The following is a 19,185-nucleotide window of genomic DNA, read 5'->3' as shown; positions in this document are numbered from 1 at the left end:
GTTTTATGCATCTGTTATATTGGGTATGGATTTTACTTCTAATGCTTATATGATGCGCGAATGTGTATAACTGTATTGGTTAAGTGAACGCAAGTTAGAATATCTATTTACATGAAGATAATTAAGATCTATTAATAAGATAAGTAAGATACTTAGCCTATTTGAATTTTTGACCGGAGAACCCACAGTAATGGAATTTTTACACCAACGTTTCGAATCCCAAATGGGATCCATCATCAGGGAAAGAGAAAGATCTTTCTCTTTCCCTGATGATGGATCCCATTTGGGATTCGAAACGTTGGTGTAAAAATTCCATTACTATGGGTTCTCCGGTCAAAAATTCAAAAAGCTCAAACCACAGATCTCTGAAATCCAATACTTAGCCTAGTTTAGGAAATAGTGCAGTTCACTGCCCTAGTAGTGTGAAAGCATCTCAGCCCCTAATTAGGGTTGTACGAAGGTCGATTGTAATGGATCGCAAAGGTGATGAAGGTTAGAATAGGGCACAAAGGTAGGTCTATTTGGAATAAACTGACATCACATCCATCTCAAGGGTGCAGAAACTTGGTTCCAGCATCCCCCCATACTGCTTCGGGTGAGACTTCAGTTCGTGCTTCGTGGGCTGATGCCGAAAGGGCCAGTTGTGTAGGGATTTGTTTGGCTAACTAACTCTGAACCTAGGTAAGGCCCCCCCAATAAGCCAATAAATCGTTCCGTTGCCAGGACCAGAATCTACATAGAGATGTGTAATGTCGTATCACTGGAATCCAACTAAGAAAGAAACTGAAGGCTAATTTCACAGAAGAATTTACGAGTTTGTGGCACAGGAGAACAGAAACCCGCGACTGTTAAAAGAAGAGTAGCTAGATAGCTACCTGTATACAGATATCCACGAAATCTTTTTCACATCCATCCCTACTAAGCTATACAAGTGGATTGTGAAGCTAGTAGATAACCAAGGAAGGTGGAAGCTTGATGATCCTATTGGGTGGACCCCAGAGCTAGTGCGGAGATTGGAAGCATCGGGGATAAGATTATGCGCTCCATCGATCATTGGCTTGATTGCATTATAAGAAGATTTGTTACTTAGTTTGTGGTCAACACCTCAGTCAGCTATAGCGAGGCAGAGCGACGCTTTCTCAAAGTACCACGAGATAAGTACGTAAAGTCTTTGAATACTTGTATTAAAATGTTGTTGTGAGAAAAGCGAGTTATGCAGTTACCTTGATGTTCGGGGCTACGCGAAGCAGAAATGTTTACAGGAACGAAGGAAATAAGGGTCCAGAGAATAACCCCTTGATTTCACCTACGCGAGGGGATGAGGAAGAGCTTATGAAGGTATCGTTGCGAAGTGTTATTCAGTTGAGAAGTCAAAGAATTCCATGAATACCACCTCCACCCACACCACCACCGGCTTCACCGCCATCACCTCCATTGTCGCCCGTACCAACTCCACCACCACCGTGATTCAGTATGGCAAACATAGTGAAGTTTCCTATGTTCAAAGGTTTGGGAAATGAAGATCTGGACCAATTCTGGTTCATTGTAAGGGTTGTATGGGAAGCACAAGGTGTTAAGATTACCATATAAAGAAAGAAACACTGGTTAGTGCCCTGAAGGATCACGCATTGACTTGGTATATTAAGTATTCCAACGATAACCTGAATGCGAGAGTCGCAGATATCCAAATAGCACTAAATCGAGAATTTAGCAGGCCTAAGTCTGAAGCGCAGTTGATTGTGGGATTCAAAAAGATCACGATGCTACCAAGTGAGACTCCTTGGGAACTAGATTAGAGGCTAAAATGTATGATTCATGAAGCCAATATGAATCTGATAGATGGACATCATCGCAAGTGGTTTGTAGCCTCGCTACTACCACATTTAAGGTGTGCGCTATCACAACAGAAGATAACAAATCAGGAAGAGGCCTTAGAGATCGCTATGAGGCTACTTGAGAGCCCGATGCAGGATCCTAACCTAGGAGTTCAACAGATCCACGCGTAGCTAAAGAATCTGTGCCTTGAGATGTAGAGTCTGAAATAGGACATGACGGTTTGACCAAAAATGCGCGAAGAAGTGTGGTGTGTAAAATACAAGAGTTAGGGTCATGACAAAGACCACTACCCAGTCTTTACAAATTACCTCGCAAGAGGAGGACCGATGCCTTTAAGGCTGGAAGCTCAAGAAGGGCTTAGCGCAGTGCTTGCTTTGTGGTGCGCAATTTGCCAAATAGCCGAAAAACATGCCATAGACAATTGTCACTTGTTACAGAAGTATACACAAACTTCATAATAGTTGTTTTTCAACTTTTATAGGTCAGTGGGACATGATGAGCATACTTGCAGAAGCTATGAATTGATAATAGATAGAACTCCCACCTACAGGGTTCAGGCCGAAACACGAGCCCTTAACCAAAATGCAGGGATGGTGCAGATAGGATTTCAGGGGCGTGGACGAGGTCGAGACGGAGGTGGACCTAGTAGAGGTCGCAGACAGTTGAATTGCTACAATTGCGAAGGGCTAGGACATTATGCCTGCAATTGCACGAATCCAATGTGCCCATCATGTAAGTATTACTCGTTGTTTGATCATGATACATAATATTTTCCTATGCTGATAGCTAGGATATGCGACAAAGGAGCACTACCGCGTCCCTCGACTCAGAACCTGTAGATGATGAGGTCTGAGCTGCGTGAGGAAGATCCGAACGTAAATATTGTGCTCTGAAGTGGAATTGCGATGAGAGATGACAAGGGGAAACAACCAAAAGACAGTACCTGGGTTCGCAAAGCCCCGATGAAAGAAGCTAAGTTTGATTTGGAGCACGCTTAAGAAACCTTCGTGGAAGCTAAGAAGAGCTTTGCTAATGCCTCCACTTCAGGAAGCAAAGATAAGCCTGAGTCAGAAATGGATCCCTCCATGCTTACAACTTTCTTGGAAACCTGTATGAAGCTACTACGTGACAGTAAGGTTATAAAGAGGTTACGGGAAATCATCAACAGATGTGCTAGGACCACGCCAGGTGAACTGCACATAGTCCACAAGATCAGAAAGCATAAGACAAGGACAGGGCATGAAATGAGACTAGCCGCACAGATTGAAGAATACGAGATGGAATAAGTCATTCTAGATTTGGGATCAGATGCGAATGTTTTACCGAAACAGACATGGGAGCGAATGGGGAGACCTATGCTGCAATGGTCTCCGAATCAGCTGAGAATGGCGAATCAATAGAAAATAATACCCATAGGGTGATTGCAGGGAATAACTGTGGATATTAAGGGAGCGAGCACGCTGGCAGATTTTGAAGTAACAGAGATTGTTGATGACAACAATCCCTACCCCATGATCTTGGGAATTGAATGGGCCACTGATATGAATGGGGTAATTAATCTGAAGAAGAAAAAAATGATCTTTGAAAAGAAGTCACTGTGCATAATTATACCCCTGGACCCTACTGAAGGATCACGCTATACGGAGCCAGTCTGCGACTATGAGAGTTATGATGATCTGGAATGTATCTATAAGATAATAGTGCAAGACCAAGACAGGGTGAATCCCACCATGGATGGAAGAATTACATGGGAGCCCGAGAGCTCCTGCACTTCGGATTATGATGAGGAAATAGAATGTTGGCAGAATCAGTTACATGAAGTAACTACGTTGAATTGTAATATGATGACAAGGTCGTTGCACTGCGTGTCGACAGAATTCAGAGATTTGCTTACTTATTATGGTCTAAATGAGGTAGATACCTTCTTGGATGCATTTGAAAGGTAGGTGTCGGAAAAGCAATGCTTCCAAGCCTTGGACTAGGCACTGCGCGCTACGCCCGCAAGATGGTGGGGCATGCACAAATGAATCTTTGATGATTGGCATGAATGTAGGAGAATGATGCGAGTATGATTTGGGAGGCCTAAGGTGCAACTGACAGACACGTGTGATGGGCAGGATGATCTATGCATGCATCTAGCCAAGTGGACATAATCCTATGGAGAAAAGCCCCAACCTGCGTAGAGGCACATGTACCCCTCACTAAAATACCTGGTTAATAAGCATGTGTTGGGGGGGCGAAATTGCAGATGGCTCTTAATGTTGGGAAGACATTATGCAGGGAGAGCAACTACGCAGAAGATTATACGTGCAGATGCATTCAAAAAAGTACTAGAAACCACGCTGACCAAGGTATGCAATGCGCAACAAAGTGATTGGGACCTATGCATACTAGTAGTGTTATGGGCTTATCGGATGTCATGCAAGAAACTGATAGGAAAGACACCTTTTAGGCTTGTCTATGGAGTGGAAGCCGTAATGCCTATGGAATATATCATGCCTAGTCTGCGCATAGCAGCACTCACAGGTATGATGGATCGCGAAGCCTTGGAGGAGAGGCTCACACAGTTGGAAGAGCTCGAAGAAGAACAATTTTTGGCTGGATTCCACCAATAGGTCCAAAAATAGCGCGAAAAGGCATGGCACAACCGACACATCAAGTTGTGCACATTCACGGTAAACGATCTAGTGTTGTTGTATGATAGTAAGTTTGATAAATTCCTAGGAATGTTCAGGATGAACTGGTTAGGGTCGTATATTATTAAGGATATTATCGATGGAGGCATGGTACAGTTGGTCAAGATAAACGGAGAACCCTTCCTAGGAATGGTGAATGGCAGTCGCTTGAAGCCATACACCGGTGATCCGGTGATGTGACTTTATGAAAGTGGCACAGTCTTAGTGCTCCAAGGAGCTGAAAGAAGGCGCGGGACTATAAACTACTCTGCCCGAGAACTGCGCGATGTTAATACTACGCGTAATAGCGAAGTGTCACATGGTTTGCAACAACGCGAAGATAGCTGCGCTGCTGCGTAGGTCTACTGAAAAGTGACCGTTACAGTCACTATTCAAGATATGATGCTTGGTTTGACACCAAATGGAGCGGGCAACAGGTATTTAAGGCGAACTTTATGGGATATATTCTTGAAAATCTACCACCAATCTAGCTTTAATGGGCCGAATGTGGGGGGAACGGTCCAATTCAATTTCAAAACGAATTATTAATTACAAGTTGTTGTCCAACAAACAACACTTGGCAATTTGATAACTGAGTTGTTGTGCACTCAGGTTTTCATGAACTGAGACTTATTTGATATTTTGAAAGCGAAATCGTTGTTTGAGAAATTACCAGAGACACTGAGAGAACTGTGGAATAACACTATGTCAGCACCTGAAGAAGCCATGGACACAAGAGTAGTGACAACCGAGGAAGTCACGCAGGAAATTGTGAAAGTAGAAGCCCCCGAGAGCGCTGAAATAATTGTTGAGGTCCCTAAATCACCACACATGCTGAGACCTAAGAAGGATAAGCAGGCCATGATACTGGTGCACGTCTCGCTCAGAAATCCACTGAGGACCAAGCTCACACTAGAGGAAAAGGGGAAGGCCATTAATTTGGAGGCCAATGAGGAGGAAGAGTTTGAAGAAATCCTGGTGGAGGAGGAGGATGTAGAGATGGAAGTCGAAACCCAGGGCACAGACCCTATCACCAGGCTACTGGAATATGTTCCTCTGCGAAAGGGTAAAGCTAAGGTTCCAAAGGATATAGATGAGATCAAGAGCTCTCTACAAACTCCCCTGATCCCAGACAATATTGTGTTTGAAGGAGCGCACTTGGGACAGGTTCCCGTGCTGAAATTTGAAGATTGGGACCTCACAGACCATGAGAAGTTCCCGCATTTAGCGACTACGAAGCTAATGTGCCAGAAGATAGACACACCAGATGGAATGATAGAGTTAGAGCCACGCAAATGGCTCAAGGGTGTTGCGAAAGTAGGGATGCTAAACTTTCTCTAGGTGCCACATTACCACCATGCCCTAATGACCATTTTCATCATCAGGCAGCTTCTCTACTTGGTGCTTGATGGGTGCTTGTGGATGGAGGAGCCCATCCCCATCACAGACCATTTGATTCACCAGATTACATGTCTCCCTTTCTCAGGGGTGGATCCAACAAACATTTCAGAGGGAAAGGGAGGCAAGTTGGCCCTTGCGGAGGCAATGAAAAATAAGTTCAAGTTGGAAAAGAAGAAGTGAGGGTATCCCATCTCCAGTATCAACAACCCTGCAGTCAAGGTTGCGACATAGATATTGGTAGGGAAGGTGTTGCGAAAGTGCTACCCAGATGAGGTGCCCGCACCAGTGGTTGCACTAGCAGCATAATGCGTAGAAGGGGTCTAGTTCAACTGGGAAAACTATTTATGCGGTGAGTTCCTTGCAAAATGCCATGAGGCATAGGAGAAGGGAAAAAAATTTCATTATGCATGGCTCCTATTGTTGATAGTACTATTGGCATGGGAGTTTCTGAAGATAGCCAATTCTCATCGATTGCACAGGACCTTCCAGAGGCAGCGAAGTACACTTCGCTATGGGTGACAAGGGACGCATAGAGGATAAGGGAGACCAAGATATTTTGGGTGCTCATGGAGATGAACATCATGATGGGGATTAATCACAAGCCACAGTTATCGCCCACAGCCTATAACAATCTGCAGAGCTTTGCAGAATTCAAAGTAGACTTCCACCATGTCTTCATCAGGGCACAGAAGGACCCTATGAAGACGTGGCATGAGTTACCATACTTAGCGACCTACGATGTAATTTTCACGGTCCTTGAGTCTTGGCCGCTGGAGTGGCACACTCCAGCTACCTCCGCGGTGGAAGTAGAGAAGTCCACCGCGTAGCAGAAGAAGGAAGAGATAAAACTATGGATGGCACAACTAGTGGAAAAGCACAGGAAAGAAGAAGCAGTGGCTAAGGCCTAGGTGGCGCGCGATGCTGTGAAGTTGGTAGAGCAGAAGAAAACAATAGAAGAAGAGCGTGAAGGATAGAAGTCACCTTTGCCCAAACTAGAGACCAATACAGAACAAGGTGGCACAGACCCACAAACAATGTCCACCCAGCTCAAGCGTCCGCAACCATGAGAATAGGTAGGGCCAAGAAAGAAAACAAAGGCCTCGGGGACATCTTTTGACCCTATCACCCTTACTGAAGGGGACTTGCATGATATCAACGAAACGGTGAGGGATGTCACCGCAGAGGCCCTCCAGCAATTTGAGGAACAACACGAGTTGGTATTGGAAGCTTTCCGGACACAAATACAAGAGTTGAAAATGCACACTCCATAGGTTAGCATAGTGTCCACCAGCCTCGCAATCGGCACTTCAGCTACCAAGGAAATGTTGCGCGCCAAGATGACCAACACAATAGTGCTACCAGATGGCACACTCATTGTAGAGAATGAGGCCGACAGGCCTATGGTTAGCAGTTTGAAATGGGTCGAGTTAAACATGGTTGTGCTCCCTTGGGAGATTCTCTATCTTTTGTAGGATGGAGTCACCATAGAACTTCGGTCCAGGGAAAGTCATGCTCTATAAGTAATGAGCAAGCAATGTATCAACATTGAGCAGTTGAGCATGCAGCGCAACAAGGTAGTGGAGCAAAACAAACAGATAATGCAAGTTGTGGAGGAAACCTGATAGATGGTCTTGTTGAGGGCCCTGAAATCGGGTCAACAACAAGGGGGATACCCACCCGGTCGGGAACCTGGTTGGCGGCTCCGTGCCCGTTTGGTGTAGCGGGTCCGACTGGGGATAACGGGACCAGCTTCCCGTTCTAAGGGGGTGTGTGTGTGTAGAATATGATAGTGAAAATATGGAATTATTTCTAAGCTAATCTAGTTCTAAACTCTGAGACTGAATTTTATACTACTTTAATCTATCAAGAACAACACATCTAATCTACGCTAACCCGGGATAGAACTTTTTCCATTATGCGATCTAGAAAGATTTCACACAATAACTGGTAATGAAGATTATTCAGCTATTATGAGAATATAAATCAATTAAGATGAACCATTCTGCATAAAAAGTTAAGCAAAACGGTTGTGAACAACATATCGCATAATCAGTTATTCATGTATTAAGCATAAATCAATGACTCCACCGTACAAAAGTGCCAAATGGTAGTCCACTTATTCATACGTTAACATATAAACAACATCAGGTGTATATTACTCTAAGAATGCAAGCAGAAACTCGTCAAGAGATAAAAGTACCATTTATGACTGACTTTAAACTCACAGACCTGAAGCAATAATGATCTATTTCTACTTACTTCTAATGCCTACTAAGAGTACAGAAGTGCAACATCAGTAGCAGGTATTAAAATGCAAACATAAATAAATCTTGATCCGTCCATTCATCAAAAACCCCCTCCGAGGGTGCAAAAGTGCATGTTCTGAGGACAAGTTTTTTGACAAATTTCCGGACCCTTCTCCAATGCAACGAGAAGGGTTAAATACTACTAACCGGCTAATTTTTATTACACAAATTTAGGGAACGGCTTCAAATGACCGCCCTTTTACTAAAACAAATTTATTTCTAAAAACTGAATCTAATTTCTAACCATTTCTGTATCTGCTCCTTAGTGCTGTAAGCAATGCGCTGTTCGCCATGAAAGAGTCGGCTGCTTGTCCTTTCCTTTTGTTCAAGCTTGAAAATTAGAAATAACAAGAGCTGGCACCTCTTTCTGACAAACTAGAAGATATTTTTGAAAGTGTTCTTCTGGAGGAGTGTCTTCACGGCATGTATACTTAGTACAACTCAGATTTCTTTCAAACTGATTGTGTTGTTGCTATTTCAGTTTCCGGCCGTGTGAATGACTCAATGAGCTGGGGATTTTGTTGCCTGAACGATTTTCTCAATTGAAACTTGTTTCCATTCTTTGTTCCAGGCTTTTCTGAGACGTCTTTCCCCTTAAGCGTTTTTCTTTTTGCTTTACCCAATTTGGGACTCAGGATCTTTCATAAACGCTTTGCTTTTGTGCGCCTTTGACTCTGAGTCCTAGATAGCCTATTTCCATCAGCATTTGCTGAGTGATACTCTGGGATCCGCGGCCCTGCTGTATGCGGTATCCATCTGCGAAGTCATCTCCTCTCTGTTCTTCTAGTTCTGGCGCTTTTCCTTAGATGTTTCCTGCATATAGATTTATATCAGTTGCTGACTTATAGTTCACGTAAATGGAAAGAGACAGAAGAAAAGATTGACATGAAAGCAATTAAGTTCTAATGAATGCAAAATCATGTCACCCATTATGACTTGACTCTTCGAAAAACGCAACATAATCATCTTTGGATACACAGGCGTACAATCATTAATTTCCCGTAAGGTGCGCACCTAATTTTAGGCTCACAGATCATGCCGAGGAATGCCTGCGACGAATGGCTTCTGCGATTTGCATCGCAGCATGGAAGATTGCGATGTAAATAAGTGGTATCACAACAATTGATGGTCTCATTTGTCGCACACCACAGATCGCAGGTCGCAGCTTTGCATGGTCGCAGATCGCATATCGCAATATCGCAAGGTCGCAAGGTTTTTTGCTTTGTCACTTTGTGCTGCTTATGCGACATTGCGACGTGCGACGTCGCATATCGGTCGTCGATGGCTTCTTAGGTTTTACCCTTTTGAGCGCCTTTAATGCACGCGATGCGATGAGTTCTCGCGTCGCTCCTCCTCATTGTGTTTATGCGCTTTGGGAAAGCGCTCCTTTTTCCTTTGCGATGCGATATAGCTCTTAGGGAGTTAATACAAAAGGTTTTTCAAACAAAAATATTTTTTGGATTTTTTGGTTAAGGGTCCCCCTTTACTTGATGTTATTACTAATATCAAACAAAGAGGGGGGTTGTTGGTGACCACAACAATGGCGATTCACTGTGAAGAACCAGTTATCTCTGCATTTCTATTGACCGTTCACTTCTGAAACAACAAAAAATTTTATATGTCTAAATTTTGTTATGGACAGATAGAGTAGATTGCCTCTCACCTTGTCGATGATATTTTGTCTCAACCCTTTTCATATCCCAATTTCTTGCTTCCTCAGGTTTTTTCTTGCATTCGCATCAGACATTACTTGGTCTTGATAAAAGATAAAATAAGGTCTTCTCTGCGTACTGGCTTAAAAGTATGCTCATTTGTCGTAGGTAGAGCCTCTGCTGCCCGCAAGCTTCCATAGCCTCGACAGGGTTACCATGTTATCCAGAAATGATCCTTTTTCCTACTTGAGGTTACTCGCAACATTCCAGAGAAAAATCCTTTTTGACACACTTTTTCTTTTTTAATTCTCTAAAGAACAATGTCTTGGTTTGGTGGCCAAATTATGACACAGTCATTCACCTGATTTACACTTTTGTTGAACAAGCCGGCTCGTGATGAGACCTCTTGTCTTTTGATTGCAACAATCTTAAGTCGTTGCCCTGTTTTGATAGACAGTATTGGCAAAGTTAGCAAGTTATAATATCTGTGATCATGATAAGTCGGCTCGTGATGAGACCTCTTATTCTTTGAGATATGGTGTTTTGTTTGGATTGTTTCTCTGGATGCTGTAATTTCCTTTTAGCAGGGAGGAAGTCATTGTTTTTCCTTAAGAAAGCTCTGGACGACAATAATAGAGTTTTTGAAAACAACAGCTTTGCAGAGAATGCTTATTTTATTATTGATGATACCTTTCATGGTGCTGATACAAAACAATTCTTTTACCAGAGGTTGCTTTTGTCAAAGTTTTTTAGAGGTCGAAACGAGTATCGTAATCAAAGTGAAGTTAACTCTATTTGTCAATAATAAAATTCAGATTTTCAAAAATTTTGCTATTTGTACAAGCGAAATCAAACTCTGATAGAGAATTGGCATGCTCTTTCATGAATCTTTTTTAAATGATCATTTACAACGGGTTTTATTCGTAAGAAGAGAAAAACAAAACAAAATAAAAACTAAAAACTAAATCTATCCTACAAAAAATAGAAGATTTCTCTTCTATGGAAAGTATAATTTAAGAATCAGTCCATTGATAGGTAAAGAATCTCTCCTTCCTTCCAGATCCTGTAACATGAATGTAGACGGGCCTACGACTTCTACAATCTGAAAAGGGCCAAGCCACAGCTTCTGAAATTTTGTATGTTTGCCCTTTTCTTCATGAGCCTTATCCCATTTCAAAACTAAATCACCCATCTGAAAGTTTTTTCTGGTTATGATGCTTGAGTCAAAAGAAGATTTTATTAGCGCTTGGTGATGAGCATGGGTTTTCCTAGCTTGTTCTCTTTGTTCTTCTAGTTTGATTATTTCCATTTGTCTTAATTGTAAAGAGGAAGTAGGTACTTCATCGATATATTGCACTAAAGACAAAGAGGGAATGACTAGGTGAGTCAGAAGAACCACTTCTCTCCCATAAACTAAATTAAAGGGAGAAGTGCCGATTGAAGCTTTCTTCGTGATTCTATCAGCCCATAAAGCATTTACCAGCGCTTTGTGCCAATTCCTTTGGTTTTGGTCGACTGTTCTTTTGATAATTCTGATTAGGTTCTTGTTTGTTGATTCAGCCAATCCATTACCTTGCGGATAGTAGTTGGCAGAATATTTTAGTTTGAACCCTCTTTTAAGCGCAAACTCAGTCATAGTATTTCCAGAAAAATATGAAGCGTTATCAAACATTAATGCTGTTGGCAATCCAAACCTAGTGATGATAAATTGATCTATGAATTCAATAATATTTTCAGAATGAACTGTCTTGAGAGGAACTGCTTCTACCCATTTGGTAAAATAATCAGTTGCCGTAAGGATATACTTATGCTGCTTAGAAGAGTGAGGAACGATCTCACCTATTATGTCCAAGCCCCATTGACTGAATGGTTGGTCGATGATGACTGGTTGTAGCGGCATGGATGGTTTCCTTTGCTTTCCTGCAGCAGTCTGGCAGACTTGGCATTTCCTTACGTGATTGTATGAGTCTTTGAACAGCGTGGGCCAATAATATCCTGCACGCAAGATTTTATGTGCAGTTGCATCTCCGGCATAGTGTCTGCCCGCTGGTCCATCGTGGAGTTCCTGCAAAACCTTTTCGGCTTCAGTGTTCTCAAGACACCTAAGAAGCACAGAATCGTAATTCCTTTTAAACAAGACATCATTTACGAGTTGGTATTGTTTAGCTTTTAATCTCAGAGCTCTTTTCTTGGTATGATCCAGATGTGATGGAGCATACCCGTTCTTAAGAAAATAAATGGTGTCAGCATATGATGATTCTGCATCATTTAGGCTTACCTCGTACGCTTGTACCTCTTCAGATGAGTTCTCCGGGATTTGCGATGCTCTAGCTAACATCTTGCAGAAGCCTTGACCTCTTACGATGTTTGCTGGTTTGATCTCGAGATCATATTCTTGTAAAGAGGTAATCCAATTAGCTCTCTTTTCGCCCACGTCTTTCTTCACCAAAAGGTTTCTTACCGCCGGAAACGGTACTACGACTTTAGTGTGGGCTTTAAGCAAGAAAGGTCTGAAATATTTGATCACTTTGAAAACAGCATATGCTTGTTTCTCTACGTCTGAGTAATTAATTTCAGCACCTTGTAAGTTCGAGCTAAAGAATGCGATTGGAGCCTCCGCTTTCTCTTGATTTGCTTGGGTCAAAATTGCGGCATAGGATTTCTCTGAGGCAAAAGTGTATAAGGTAAATGATTCTGAAAAATTTGGGGTGGCCAAAGATGGAGCATTGATGATAGCTTGTTTGATTAAGTTGAACGCTTCGTGCTCATCTAGACCCCATTTGAAATTTGAATTCTTTTTTATCATATTTTGTAAGGGAGAAATAATACGTGAAAAATCCGGGACAAATCTTTTGACAAAATTGATCTGTCCAAGGAAGGATTGCATGGCTTTCTTGTTATGAGGTATGGATATTTCGGAAATTTCCTTGATTCTGTTGGGTTCTATGTGAATACCAGATTTCGACACTATGAATCCGAGCAATTTCCCTTCGCTTAACGCAAAGAAAGATTTCTTTGGGTTGAGCGAAATCCCATACCTCAAGCATCTTTGAAAGATTTGCTTCAAATCTTTGAGATGGTTGTTTCGTTTTTTGGAGTACACTGTTATATCATCCAAGTAAATCACCACTGATTTATTGACTAACCCTTTAAACGCGATGTCCATGGCTCTCTGAAAGGTAGCTCCGGCATTGATCAGCCCAAATGGAATCTTCCGATATGCATAAGTGCCCCATTTGGTTCGGAACATAGTCTTTAACTGATCATCGGGATGCACCAGTACTTGATTGTATCCTGAAAATCCATCCAGGAATGACATTAATTCTGAGCCTGCTACTGCCTGTAATATTTGGTCCATAGGTGGGAGGGGAAAGTTATCTTTCTGACAGGTTTTGTTGAGATTTCGGAAATCGATACAGATTCTAATGTCTCCGTTTTTCTTCCTAACGGGCACCATATTGGATACCCATTTAGAATGCCTGACGGGGAAGATTATTCTGGCTCTCAACAACTTATTAAGCTCAGTTTTTATCTAATTTTCTAGGTTAGGGTGTATTTTTCTGAGCTTCTGCTGGACAGGTTTTTCATTGTCAATCATAGGGATAACATGTTGAATGATAGAAGTGTTGTATGTTTTTAGTTCATCATAATTCCAAGCAAAAACGTTTTTGTATTTTCTCAGAAGACGGATATATGCTGATTTCTCTTCAGGGGCTAGGCCGTGACCTAGGTTAACGTTTTGTGGCTTCTAATCGGTCCCTAGGTTTACTAATTCATATTTCAGGGTAGAACTGCAAAGTTTAGCATTGGCGGACCTTTTAAACCGACTTTTCAAATCATATAAATCTTCTAACTTGACCATCGATTTCGGTATAACATTGTCGGAGCCATTTTGTTGTATTTGATAATCATGATGGTCTTCGTCGATTATCTGATTTGAGTAGGATCCTTCAGAAGTAAGGAAATTTACGATGTCAGGATCGTCGTTGAACACTCTCCAATTGGTGATATTGTCAGGGATGGATGGTCTAAAGATTAATTCTATTGAACCTATCAGGACTAAAATCTTCAGAAGGGATAAGTCTAGAGGCTACGTTAGCTAACAGGTCTGCGCTTGCATTTTGAATTCTTGGAATTGACGAGATGTTGAATGCTAAGAAATGTGCATTGAGATCTTGAACTAATGATTGATAATGCTTTAAATGACTTGACAGGCAATGTATGGTGTTACGTACCTATTTTACGACGATCTCCGAATCTCCAAAGACTTGAAGATACTTAACGTTTAATCCGATTGCTTTGTATAGGCCTTGAACCAAGGCTTTGTACTCCGCTGTGTTGTTCGTGCAATCAAACTCAAGTCTGCATGTGAGCATAATCTTATTCCCGTCTGGGTTAATCAGAACGCATCCTGCTCCTGCCCCCTCATTTGATTTAGATCTGTCAAAATATAATTTCCAAAATAAAGATGTATTTACAGAATTATCTAAAAAACTAAAACATTTTGAGTCATCAGTTTGGGAGAAATTTTCAACTTGGGATAAAACTGAATTCTCTAAGTATGGTGAAATATGAGCATTGAAATTACCTAGGAAATAATCTATTGCGTAATTGCCTACAATGCTGCTATTGTACGTTATGGCCTCATTTTCTCCTTCCAGTTCTGTCACTATGTATTTTTGGTGCAACTCTCGTTCAACCTTTATCTGATTTGGTTTACCATTGTATGGTAACCACATGTGCGACCAATCGGTTGAAAAATATCCGTGGAGCTTTTCCGACCAATCCCTGCTAAGAATCAAACCATAGAACTCAGGGATATCAGCTACTAGAATGTCGATAACCTGACACACTTTTGGGTTAGACGACAATCTTATGGTCACCTGATTGAGTTCACCAATCACTTCGACTTGGGATCGATCAAGTTGAACTATACGTACTGTGGATTTTTGAGGTTGCACATTCAATTTGGCACATATTGATCTGGGTAAAATATTCGTTGAAGCACCAGAATCGACCAAGCAATTGTGCACGTTTTTGTTGAAGATTTCATATGTGAGAAGAAAAGGAGGAGTATGAGATCTTGATCTTCCTCCAATCAAGGCGATGTCATTTGGATCAATTTTATTGATCGTGTTGGTTGGAGGCCTTCCCAGATTGTGGGAAGCTACAGCTGTAGGTAAAGATGTAGTAGGCACAGCATGTAATTCTTTGATCATTATTTTCTGCTGGTGTTTCAATTTACTCAATTCGTACAGAGTGATATTAGCCCTAGTCTTCTTCATATCATCAATGATGTTATATTCCATTTCATCCGACACTATTAGTGGTCTTGATGGAGGTGTTTGATCAGATTGGACTGGGCTAATCTGGGTCGCTTTTGCAGTTGTCTTTTTTGTTGCGACCTTCTCTTTTGTTGCAGGGCTTGCGCCCTTTTGTTTTGGGGTAGTTAGGGGAGGATCAAGTTGATTTTTGCTTCTCGTGCTAACAGGAAATGCTTCTTGATCCTCTTCTTGTGGGAGGATGAAGTCCCACATTCCTTGTAGTTCTACGACCTCTTCCTCATTGGTCTACCCTTCAGTGGTATTCTCTTCTTCTTCGTCTTCTTCAGATTCAACGTTTGAGACAACACTAGGTGGTCTTACCTCCATGGGAGGATTTCTTTTAAAAGTCCTAAAGGGATTTTTCGAAGAAGTCTCTGCTACTTGTTTCTTAATATCAATCATCTCGTTTGACATGGCTTTCAACACTTTTTGTAATCCTTCCAAATCGAAAGGATCTTTCGTTTGCTTCTTCTTGGTGTCTTCTTTGAAAGAGATATTCTTAGATTTGCGTTCTTCTATAGCGGATCTCTTTTCTAGGGCTACCACGCGTTTTTCCACTGCTAACGCTTCTGTCAAGTTGTCGACTAAGGTGGTCTTGTTTGCCCTATCTACGAAGATAGCCAAGTTTGGAGGTAAAGCCGTGATGTACCATTCACATCTTACTTCCTCGCTGGGTTGTGAGGCAGCGGGGATTTTGTTGAGGATCTTATTGAACCGTAAGTTAAAATATTTAATGGGTTCTCTAGCCTCAGCCTTAAGATTAGATAGGTCATTGATCAATGTCGCTGTGGATCTGTCATCACCAAACTTGGTGAGGAACTGACTTTGAAAAATGCCCCAGCTTGTGATGGATCCGGAAGGTAACGAAAAGTACCATGACCCGGCTATTCCCTGCATTGTATAAGGGAAAAGCCGGACAACAGCGTCTTCGTTAGTGACTCCGTTGAGATTAACAGAAAGCATGAAATTATTGATATGTTCCTCGGCTAGCATTCCTGCTTCCGGATTGAATTTAGGCAGCCATTTCTCAGGATGGGCCGGTATAGGGCTCAGGGGTGGAGGCATTAAAACCGCCCCAGGATTGTTCCATGGAGACTGGGCCATCGTTGAGCTGCTAGTTAATGGAAGTGCAGAAGACGATCTCTGATGCTGAGAAGATGAAGATATTAAGATCTTTGATGTTTGAAGAGGAAGGTTTGTAGAAGATGGGTGAGTGAGTTGGAATGAAAGAGTGGGTGGTTGACTTCGCGGTGAGGGACTTGATATGGACGAAGTGGATGAAGGAGTCTGACTGTCAGACTCTGGTGGTGTTTTCCTTGCTCTTTTCCTGGTAGGGAGAGGGAGTTCACTTGGTTGTATGCCAAATTTTTCACTCTTTGATCTGGTAAGGGGATGAGCAGGGTTGTACTGCGAAGTCATGCTGCTTTTAGATTTATCAGACTTCTGGTTAAAAATAGAGAATCCCTAGAGTTTACGAATCAAAGTTCGAATTTCAGGGGGATCAATGATAGATTGGTCTGATATATTCGAATATGTAGCAGTGGTAGATACTCGAGCGACTTTAAATTCCAGGTTTAACCATGTTGGAGAAGTCGAGGGAGTTGATGAGGGTGTATTACTCTCAGAATGGTATTTTGATATTTCTTTAGGTGCCATTCATAGTTCGTGCCCTCCTTCTAGCGCCAAATATGTTGAGGGCCCTGAAATCGGGTCAACAACAAGGGGGATACCCACCCGGTCGGGAACCTGGTTGGCGGCTCCGTGCCCGTTTGGTGTAGCGGGTCCGATTGGGGATAACGGGACCATCTTCCCGTTCTAAGGGGGTGTGTGTGTGTAGAATATGATAGTGAAAATATGGAATTATTTCTAAGCTAATCTAGTTCTAAACTCTGAGACTGAATTTTATACTACTTTAATCTATCAAGAACAACACATCTAATCTACGCTAACCCGAGATAGAACTTTTTCCATTATGCGATCTAGAAATATTTCACACAATAACTGGTAATGAAGATTATTCAGCTATTATGAGAATATAAATCAATTAAGATGAACCATTCTGCATAAAAAGTTAAGCAAAACGGTTGTGAACAGCATATCGCATAATCAATTATTCATGTATTAAGCATAAATCAATGACTCCACCGTACAAAAGTGCCAAATGGTAGTCCACTTATTCATACGTTAACATATAAACAACATCAGCTGTATATTACTCTAAGAATGCAAGCAGAAACTCGTCAAGAGATAAAAGTACCATTTATGACTGACTTTATACTCACAGACCTGAAGCAATAATGATCTATTTCTACTTACTTCTAATGCCTACTAAGAGTACAGAAGTGCAACATCAGTAGCAGGTATTAAAATGCAAACATAAATAAATCTTGATCCATCCATTCATCAAAAACCCCCTCCGAGGGTGCAAAAGTGCATGTTCTGAGGACAAGTTTTTTGACAAATTTCCGGACCCTTCTCCAATGCAACGAGAAGGGTTAAATACTACTAACCAACTAATTTTAATTACACAAATTTAGGTAACGGCTTCAAATGACCGCCCTTTACTAAAACAAATTTATTTCTAAAAACTGAATCTAATTTCTAACCATTTCTGTATCTGCTCTTTAGTGCTGTAAGCGATGCGTTGTTCGCCGTGAAAGAGTCGGCTGCTTGTCCTTTCCTTTTGTTCAAGCTTGAAAATTAGAAATAACAAGAGCTGGCACCTCTTTCTGACAAACTAGAAGATATTTTTGAAAGTGTTCTTCTGGAGGAGTGTCTTCACGGCGTGTATACTTAGTACAACTCAGATTTCTTTCAAACTGATTGTGCTGTTGCTATTTCGGTTTCTGGCCGTGCGAATGACTCAATGAGCTGGGGATTTTGTTGCCTGAATGATTTTCTCAATTGAAACTTGTTTCCATTCTTTGTTCCAGGCTTTTCTGAGACGTCTTTCCCCTTAAGCGTTTTTCTTTTTGCTTTACCCAATTTGGGACTCACGATCTTTCATAAATGCTTTGCTTTTGTGCGCCTTTGACTCTGAGTCCTAGATAGCCTATTTCCATCAGCATTTGTTGAGTGATACTATGGGATCCGCGGCCCTGCTATATGCGGTATCCATCTGCGAAGTCATCTCCTCTCTGTTCTTCTATTTCTGGCGCTTTTCCTTAGATGTTTCCTGCATATAGATTTATATCAGTTGCTGACTTATAGTTCACGTAAATGGAAAGAGACAGAAGAAAAGATTGACATGAAAGCAATTAAGTTCTAATGAATGCAAAATCATGTCACCCATTATGACTTGACTCTTCGAAAAACGCAACATAATCATCTTTGGATACACAGGCGTACAATCATTAATTTCTCGTAAGGTGCGCGCCTAATTTTAGGCTCATAGATCATGCCGAGGAATGCCTGCGACGAATGGCTTCTGCGATTTGCATCGCAGCATGGAAGATTGCGATGTAAATAAGTGGTATCGCAACAATTGATGGTCTCATTTGTTGCACACCACAGATCGCAGGTCGCAGCTTTGCATGGTCGCAGATCGCATATCGCAATATCACAAGGTCGCAAGGTTTTTTGCTTTGTCACTTTGTGCTGCTTATGCGACATTGCGACGTGCGACGTCGCATATCGGCCGTCGGCGGCTTCTTAGGTTTTCCCCTTTTGAGCGCCTTTAATGCACGCGATGCGATGAGTTCTCGCGTCGCTCCTCCTCAGTGTGTTTATGCGCTTTGGGAAAGCGCTCCTTTTTCCTTTGCGACGCGATATAGCTCTTAGGGAGTTAATACAAAAGGTTTTTAAAACAAAAATATTTTTTGGATTTTTTGGTTAAGGGTCCTGTTACACTAAAAAATGTCACCATGACTATTTACAGTTAGTATGGCTCAATCAACAGTCATGCTACCCTCTTAGGCAAGTCTTATGCCTCTGCTATCCATCTCAAACTCAAAGAAGAGAGAAAGTCTTGTAAAAAATGTGTTTATCTCTG

Source organism: Pinus tabuliformis, chromosome J, assembly GCF_031772625.1.
Source record: "Pinus tabuliformis cultivar Carrire ecotype Pingquan chromosome J, CPIR1, whole genome shotgun sequence".
Taxonomy (NCBI): Eukaryota; Viridiplantae; Streptophyta; class Pinopsida; order Pinales; family Pinaceae; genus Pinus; species Pinus tabuliformis.
This window is presented reverse-complemented; position numbering follows the sequence as displayed.